Raw genomic sequence first — 10174 nt, forward strand, 5'->3', positions numbered from 1 at the left:
ATGTGGGCGTGTCTCTAAAATAAACTGGTTCAACTGCATTAAAACCTGTGCATAATTATTCAAAGTTGAAGCAGCCTGAACTAAGAGTATTGAATTTCCAGAGTGTTCATATGTCTCCCAAAGCAAACAAAGTACAGGGAATACAAGAGATTTCTCCTGTTTGTTTTAAAAAGGCTAGATTTTTTTTTTCCCCCCTACTATGGCTCTAAGGTTCTTATAATATGCAGGAAAGATAACTAAGCAGAAATTTAGTCACCAGTAACAGTAATAATTAAATATACTGAAATACTTTTACGTATGGACTAATCATTAAGATTCCTTAAATACCAAAGAAGCAAGGAAGTTTAAATTCACACTGAAGCATGGAACAGAAAAGTTATAGCTAAGAACACAGCCACTCAATGTTAAAATCAAATACAAAAATCAATTACTGAAAAGCTTCCCAAGAAAAAGCACTTGAAATAATAATAAAGAAAGTTTTCTCCTAAACTTATTCATTTGGCATAAAGTGGCAGAATATGAGACATAAGGCAGTTAAATCATTAGACCTGGAATCTTTATGCTCAATATTAAAGCTGTAATATTCTGTTCTCAGAGGAAGTCTGTCTTGCATTGTGTATCTGCCAATTACAGTTGATACCTAAACAGAATTTTACCAAGCAAAAGCACTCTTCTAGCTCATGGTATGCACACAAATAAAGTACAAAACCATGGGTTAACTCCTGATGTTAACACATGAGCTGCCTAAACATTTAAGAATTTAGCTTTCATTGGGGTATATGAGATAGCACTTCACAAGTTTGACTTTACAGGTGCACTTATGAGGACAGTTTGGGGAGGATTAGACTAGTTATAAAATATGTATAAACCAAGAGACAATTAAAATGAAGTTACCCGACTGAAATACCATGAGATTATGTTTAAATTATAAATTTAAATTAAATAGATTCCCATTTTAAAGGGATCTTTCATATAATTCACCATTCTCTATGTTATTGTCTTTGAAAATATCAAAGTTTGAAATAAAACTTATTACAGTAATACACTGTCAAAACTCTGATAACTGCCCAAGAACTTTTGACTTCTACACTACTAGACATGAAAAAGGGGTTAATCAACTTCTCTCAACAGAGAGTATATTTTTCACATTTGGAGTAAAAACATCCTGACTAAATACATTATTAACCACTCTGCATTTAAAACACTAACCAAGATCAATTTCCAACAGCAAAATGATTACCCAAATAATCAGAGCCAACACCACTCGCTATACAGATATACCAACTATTACAGTGAGGATTAAAAAGAAAAAAAAGTGTTCCCAATTAGATATTAATAACTGTTGACAATTAAGACAACAGGACTATTCAAGTATGCAGAGGTTTTTTTGTTGTTGGTTTGTATTTTATTTGGGGTTTTTGTTCGTTTGTTTGAAAGAAGCCAGGATTTTATACTGGCTTCAAAATACATGGGGAAGTTTACATAAAAGGAACATGCACTTCAAGAATTAATCAATTTTTTTGCCATTATATACTAGATGTCACAATGTATATAATGTAATTGTGTCCTAGCTGCATGATGAATAACAATATCCTATTTTTTTACCTCAAAGACTATGGCAAGGGTATTTTTCAATTAAAAGCTAGACTGTCTCAACAAAACGAACAAAGCCTCAAGCTGCACGATCTCTCTCCAGTGCTACTCATGCACTCATAACAGTCTCATGCAAGAGAATGTTAACTGGCTGACAGTATGTCTAGAAGAACAGAAAACTCAATTACCAATATAGCTTGTTCTTCCAAGCTACATATACACTCCTCTCTGTAATTTATTACTGAACATGGAAAGAAGTGTACTTAAAGAAAGATTTCTCCATGCTGCTTCCGTAAAAAAGTAGCAAGGAAATCATCAAAAATGCATCCTTACTCTGAACTAAATCTACATCCAATTCGTTTGATCCAGAATGCTCATAGCTCTGTAACAACAGCACCTTCATTTAATGTATTTAATATTCTGGGAAGCAGAATAGATAAAAGACAACATGAAATAAGGTGGTCAGAACTACATAGGAAACATGCTTCCCCACCACACACACTTTAAGAAGACTGGTGAACTCTGGATAGAAGAAACTGGGCAACATGCTGACAAATGCAGTAACAAAAAACCAATTTGAATTTCTAATGATAAGTTAACCCTGAATGCATAAGTTTAAAAGATGAAATGGAAAAAGACTGGGTAATACATTCAGGAACCTAATGAAAACATCTGCTAAGGAATGTATCGGCAGCCAGAAAAGAAATCAAGATATTTGGCCACACAGAAGTGGTACAAAGTAAATCTGAAAACATGTAAGTAGAGCATACAAAATTGATAATATACTCTTATTTGAAATACTGGCCTACAATTTGATTCAAGCAACCTATAAAGAAGTACGTGTAAGGCAGAAACGTGGTTAAGACCCAGTTAATGACAAAGATAGTCAAAAACAACTTCTAACCTGGATATGGTAATAATTTTAAAAATTCAAAGAAAAAAGAACTCCATGTCTTAGAAGCACATGGAATTAAGTGGCAGAGAAGGTAGAATGGATTTTTTATAACAGAGTAATACAAAATAAAACATTAAAATGTAAGAAGGTAGAAATGTTAGACTCCTAACAGTACACTGTTTCTCATACTTAAGTGTAGGACTCATTCTCATAAAATACCATGAAGGTAATAAGAAGATATTTTAGATAAATATTATAACACCTGTTTTACATAATTACTTCTTTTGTAGAACACAAAGAGTAAAGGAGAAAACTTAATGGTGTAAGCTAGCACTTAATTGATATGCGTTACAGAAACCTCATCCTAGGAGCACATCCTTCCTTAATTGCTCACTATATAGTTGTATACAGCTTTATCTGGCTACTGTCAAGTTACATGCTAGACTACATTAAACAGCCATGGTATGGTCTGATTTCCACACTGGAAAAGAGATTGACTCTTAGGCTAATCTGATACCAAGAGAAAATAAGACCAGCCTTTGGAATGTTCAATTTTGGTAGAATACTTCTTGTACTGCTTTAAAAGTACATATAAGTTTCTTAGACTAAACATATCACAGATACCATTGTGATTCCCTTCGACCCATCTACATAGATATATTATTCTATCACAATAATATTTTATAAATATACATACATACATATATATATATAAGCTGCCATTTTGGTAAGGAAATAAAAAAATAAACTTAAAAAATTGTTGTCCTCAACAAATCAGAACAACTGCAATCTGTCATTAGAAGCAGGTACAAGCATTCTGCCAGAACTCTCTTGGCCATACAGCTCCACAACATAGAGGAACAGAAACTTCTACAAGGTACAACACTGACAAAGGCAGAAATAAACAAAACATTCTCTGGACAGTTATTAATTTAGATCATCAGCTCAAACACTCTCTTTAATAGAAAAAGAGCCCTCTTCCAACTCCAGTTCCTAGGTAATTTAATTGCAAGCTTAAGGAGACAGACATGCATTCCAACTTTAAAATATAAATGCTGACGTATTCTATATGTGGGATTTAGGTTGCCAGCCTTATTAGACAAGCCTTAGTCATGCAGAACAACTTGGATAAGACACCTCTTCCCTGCCAGCTCTAACTCACTAGAAAAAACAGGCTAAAAATCTTTTTGGATACCAGCAACAAAGTTAGTTATGTGAAAGGAGAAAGCCTTACCACAGTGAAGTCAAAGACGATTGACAAGACTCTGTGAATCTTCACGGTACCATACTCACACAGTGAGCTCCATTTCTTATCAAAAAGGTCGCATCAATTTCAGCTGCTGCCAAAAAAGGGTAATGAAAAGGCACAGCCCATCTGTTCCAGAAAGGCTCCACTAAGTCATTTTAAGCCCTAAATTATCTTTTGTGCCTTTTCAAGCACCAGAAAGCTCAGCTGCCAAACCTTCTGTCTTTCTATGATTACTACAGTGAAACTGTGCTTTGCAGATACAAAATTGCTGAAGACAAGCAATTAGGGCAGTGTGAATGAAAATACAACACTGAAAATTTACAGTGTTTACACTGTAAAAAATTTACAGAAAATTTTACAACAGAGTTTTAAAGATTATTTTAAAGCTAATGTTTTCATTGTATTGCACAGAGTAGTTGTAGAAAGCTATGTCAGTCAGGTGACAAGAAAAAAAAGTTGCCTCACAGAGTGTAAGAACCCGAATAAAACACAATTGTACACTTGTAGCTAAATGCCTCTCTTCGGAGTTCATGCAACTAAGATGATCCAGAAACTGGAAGGAGACATTTATCTTCCGTTTATAAAGAAAGCACTCCTCTACTTTACTTACAGGATTGGGAAACAGCAATATAATAAAGAAATTATCCTGCAGCCTTAAATAGAGCAAAACACATGTTAATTATTCTATTATAAAAACTCAACACATTTAGAAATATATATATACACACACAAACATAGGTTACCCGTAGAAATGTTACCTTATTCTCTCAGCACCAGTTTCCTTAGAAACAACTTCATGTAGTCATCCTACACTTAACCTAAAACATTCTCTTGGCAGGATCCTGTGTGATAACCCATCCTACGCTAAATAATACAGGCTCATCCTCCCTTTGCATCAGTTCATATGCAATAACTCTTCCTATGCTCATTTGTCTGCAACTCATTAATTTCTTCACTTACAAAAACATTTCCATGCAAATTACTTTCCGTGTAACCCTACCTCTCCCGAACACCTTCTTGGTTCATGAAGTAAATTAAATCTAAGAAGACTTAACTAAGGATAGAAAATGCATAGTAAAAATGGAGCCTGAATACATCTCTCTCTCTCTCTCTCTCATAGCAAACCAACACTTGCAAAGCCACAGCTAAGGGACACTTAGAGCTAAGTAGTAAAAATGAACAGGCATGAGCTAGGAGAAATCTTAGAACAGAATATCCATGGGAATAAAACCAAAACAAAATTCAAAAATAACCACAACAACAACAATCAACAAAAAAAACCACACAACCAAAAACCCTAAACACACACTTTTGAATAGGACTGCAAACATTATGCTGAGAAAGATCATGACCTTGCCTGCAAAGGAAACAAATGCATGCAGAAACAGTTCTAGAAATACGAACTGTAGATTCTAAGGAGCTTCCCATTTTTAAGCTGTAACATCCTCGCTTGATACAAATAAATGTCTGTTATATTATGAAAATAGCCATAAAAAATTAAGCCCTCTATCAACTCCAGACCAATAAAAAATGAATACATATTTCTCGCTGCAGTGTCTGCTACCAACTGTAATTCACAGGAACTAGAATTTAGGTTACATATTCATTAATTAATTTACCTAACCTCCTTTCTTCTATCCTAAGTATTCCCAAAGAGATCTAACCTAAAGGATCCTCTGCTGCAAGTAATGAAATCCCTCATTCCAATCTTTCCAACTTGCAGATTGTAAAGCCTTCAGCTCCAGGAAGCAGTGTAAGTAAATGAAGCTGAGGTGACAGATTCCACCTCCCTCCATACACTTATTTACACATCCACAAATTCTTAAATGAGTGGAATCTTCACATTTATTTGACTTTACTTCAATTTTAGCTACAATATGTCATATTACTGGTTTTTTTTAAATGATACAGTAAGAATACAAGGTTCCAACATAACCTTTCAAAATGCCAGAGTTAAGGGTCCATGAGCATTAGAATATATTCCTTTATTGCATGACGTCATAAATTTCTCAGATGCATCATTCACATTTAAGATGTGGGGTTTTCAAGGATAAAATTAGTTCTGATTGATATTCTGGTCTTGCTTTTCCAATACAAGTTCCCAGACTTTAAAAAGCAAACTGAACAACAAATACAGTCATGAAACATCACTGATCTCACTGCTACTCATCAAGACGACACAACTTCTGAACAGTACAGATGTCTTCTGCTTGACCTAACAGAATATATGAGGCAGTTGAGCTCTGCACAGAAAACATGAAGAGGGCTGCACACACAGAGGCTGCTTGCTGTTCACAGGTAAAGCAGAGTAGCATCAAGAATCCAGAAACAAGATCTGCTTCAACTTTCAGAGTCAAAGCTGCTCAGACCATAGCTCAGACCAAGCTTTACTACTTCCAACTGTTACTTTACAAGAAACGAATTGTCTTCTTCATGTCACACATCACAGCGTTATTTCAGTGTCAATCATTTTCAACCTCACACTTGTTTTCTGAAAGTTAGAAAGGAGTTTCAAGAACTGCAAAGAAGAATCTCACAAAATGAGAAGAAAAAGTTATTTTACACTGAAATTAGACAAACCATGCAAGTCAGAATTTCCACACATAAGTAGCACATGTTCCTGATCATCTTAATTCTGTACAACACAATCCATTAAGAGCTACCTTAACATCAACTATGCACATAGTTGACCCAATTCATTAAGGTGACTGTGCTATAAAGTTGATGCTCATGACCCACCCTACTAACTTTACTAGGATTCCTCTGGAGCAAGAAATTACATGGCCTTTGTTGGACTCTCTCCTGCACGGAATACAGGCAAAGAAACAGCGCCTCTAAAGAAAGTGCAACTCTCTTTAATCACCTTATTAGAAGCTCTCATGAAGTTCTGAAACTGGGCTTACTGCAACTGGCATTCTGCAGCCTATCCCATGGAAGTATAGGCTACTTCTCTGCTAAATGACTGTTTGAGAATTAAAACATTAGTAAATGTAAACTAGTGCAACAACTATACCAGCTCCCCCTTTTGTCTTTGTATGAGTTTAATAATTAATCTTCACTGTTGAATAGTTAAACACAATGCATATTGTTTACACATTCGTTATTCTTCTACTGTTAAACTAATATTAGAACAGAATAGAGACCAACCAGTTGTAAGGAAGGACTAGTTAATATTTTAGTGTGAAGTGGTTAATTTTTTATATATTTTTTAAATAGTGAAGAACACTCACTTACTAACACATGTGGGGGTTTTTCTTGGGGAGGGAGGTTGTTTTTTGTATTTTCTTTTTTTTTAGTCTGAAATTTAAAGTCTTTTTTCTGGGACAAAACTTTGCATACAATTTCTTTAGGAACGTAATGTAAACCCAGCACAAGTAACTTAAATGAACCAGATCTCTTATGCACCCTGTTAGGCAAGACTTTCCATAGTACTCTTCACTTACCTAAGCTATAGATCAGTGTAAAACATTTTTTAAAAAGCAGCCTTCCACAGATGCAGCCTAGAGGACTGAAATGCACAGCCCTATCCCCGCAACCCCCCCGACATTGTGGAAACAAGAGCAGGAGTGAGATATTAGATGCATAGTACTATTTTCATGCATATTTTCTACTCATAGCCTGAACGACTTTTTTTTTTTTTTCGGTCAAATACTGCCCTAATACACATTCAGAAAGCAGGAGTCTTTCAAGATTATGAAAATCACAGATTTAACAGGCAACACTGCAAATCCATGCAGCTAGCTCCATAGGTACCCTTCCTCCAATTTGTTTGGTGTGGAAGGAGGAATGTTATTTATTTATACATGGTCAATTCTACAGTGTTCTAGGTTTTAAACATATTTTCCTTGCACTCAACAACAGCAGAAATGTTCACCAAGGACTCTATGTTCTAAACTTCAGCCATTTTTACATAACCTCATCCATACACAGAGAAACTCTGGGGTTTTGTTTGTAATACTAAATGGGTTTCCTGCTAAAAAAAAAAAAATTCAAAAGCAGTTGGTAGAAGAGTGTTTTCCCTTCCCCCAAGTCTCCTAAGTAAATATACCTTTGGAAAAAGACCAGAGATGGCTTTGTATGCAAACATGTCACAAGAGTTGTACTACTGCTTTTTGCAACATTAATCTTCTTCAGCAATTTCTATATATTACATCTACTTGAAATAGAAATGCATCCACATGAACTATACTAAACATAAATAGTTTCCTTAATCTTTCACAGGTAAGTCACACTGCCCATCTAGGTAACATTGATGATCTTTTTTCATTAATGATATTGGCAATACAGCAAATTCAGTTCATTCTCTTCAAACACATTGTTAAAATTTTTTTATCAAAGCCCAGGTTCAATTAAACAGTCTGCTGAAAGCATCACTCTTCTTCTTCCCTATGCAATTATGCTGACAGGAATCAGCAGCATTTACCAAAATTCAAGCATCAGGCACCTGAAATTCTTAAAATTATATGGTTTTGGTGTAAGGAATACACTCATCTAACACACTTCATACAACAACATGCTTCACAAAACACATGCAGTCTTTCAGGGGCAGCTTAAGAAGCTTTAGGAATACTGAGGTTATTGGAATGCAGACAGTGGACCTGCAGAGCATTCAGTAACTTCTTGAAAAGTAGGGTTGATCAGGTATAAAACCAAACAAACAAACAATCAAATCCACCACAACAACAAAAAAAACAACAAACCAAAACCAACCCAGACAGTGCACACATGACTACTTCAGTATGTGAGAAAACTGTTCTGAACAAAATACAAATCCAGAACTAACACCCTGGTACTTGCAATTAGGCACAGATTTGCAAGTTAAGATGATTATGCAATAATTATTTCTGATCAGTGAGCAGCACACTCAGGGGGTGTGTGGAGGGAATTCCCTCATGCTTTTTCCCTTACCTGCCAGCTATCCATTTGGCACATTGAAAAGACTTTTTTAACCATATTTTAACAATTTTGTTTCCTATTCAGTTCTGTTTCATTTAAATAATTAAAACCAAGAAATAAGATTGTAACTTCAAACATTCTTCTGCAATTAAAAAGTGCTAATAAAAACCTTTTGCATTTTCCATAGATGTGATGCATATGCATAAACAGGCAGAATTTACTTACAGCAACATTACACATTTCAGAAAGCTACATAGTCTGCATTCACAGAGACAAATAGATAATTATCACAATCTATTCAAAGTCAACACACATTACTAAAGCAGAATGCTACAATAGTTCATAGAAATAGCAATAAAGAAACTATTACTGGAATTTTGCATAAAGCCAGTCCATGCAGGAAATAAACTCTACCGAAATGTACCATTTGGAATATGAATTTGAAATACCTCAAAACTTGATAAAGCTGATTAACTCTTTAAATGGTGATTAAGGTTGCCCAATTAGCACGATAATGTCCATTTAATACATGTTCCATCCTCTCACAAGATAAAAAATTTATTATCAAAATAAGCTATCAAATACGGCCTCTGGTAGGTTACAATCATGGAAGTATCATCTGTAGAGAAGAGCAGTTGACCATCACACCCATGCCAAATGTGGTAACGATCCTACAAAATGTTTCAGTAAAATGACAAGCAGCAGTGCTGAAGCTCTTTCCCAGCAGCTGGCAAAAAAAATAAAAAAAAAAGGCATAGCACCCCCACTGACCAACATATCACTTTAAAGCTTTCTGCAGCACGCACCAAATCTTAATTTATTAGACAGAATTAATATCCAGAGGCACCCTCATCTTTACTTAAGTCTCCTTGAACTTCCTTCTACTTTTCTTACATTGAGTCCAGTGTTCTGTCTTTAGCACAGACCAATACCTGCTAGTCTGAGAAAAAGGGCAACAAAGGAAATAGAGGAAAACAGAAAGGAAACCAACCTTTGAACATTTGGTTAATTATACGTCGCCAAATAAAGTAAACAGGAGGGGAGGGCGGGATGGGACACACAAAACTTCCTGTGACAATCAGCACAATACTTGATTACACAATTTCGGCAGCATCAATGCCAATTAGTATTGGCCACTGACCCCCTAACTCATTCTGGAATCCATCCACAGACCTTAACCTGATTAGGACTTTCTGCACAACAAATGTGAAAGCCCACAGTTGCACATTTATTTTTCTGCCTTAGCACCATGAGTTTTACTCAATTTACATACTGAAGTAGCTAGGAAAAAAAAAAGGACACAATCACAAACAAAGTTAATGTATAAACACTATTATGGATTTTATTAGAGCATCACCAGCTATTTTCCTAAGAATTCCAGAGTTTAAGTTTGGGCTAACATGGCAAATTAAAAACTCAACATAAAATGCTAACATTTTAATTTCAATGAAAAAGTGAAATTATTACAGTAGTTTCAGTTTTGCCATGTAAACTGTAAAAATTAACTGCTAAAAACCATAGTAGACCTGTAGCTAACTGAA

Source organism: Phaethon lepturus, unplaced genomic scaffold (genome assembly GCF_000687285.1).
Source record: "Phaethon lepturus isolate BGI_N335 unplaced genomic scaffold, ASM68728v1 scaffold14412, whole genome shotgun sequence".
Classification (NCBI taxonomy): Eukaryota; Metazoa; Chordata; class Aves; order Phaethontiformes; family Phaethontidae; genus Phaethon; species Phaethon lepturus.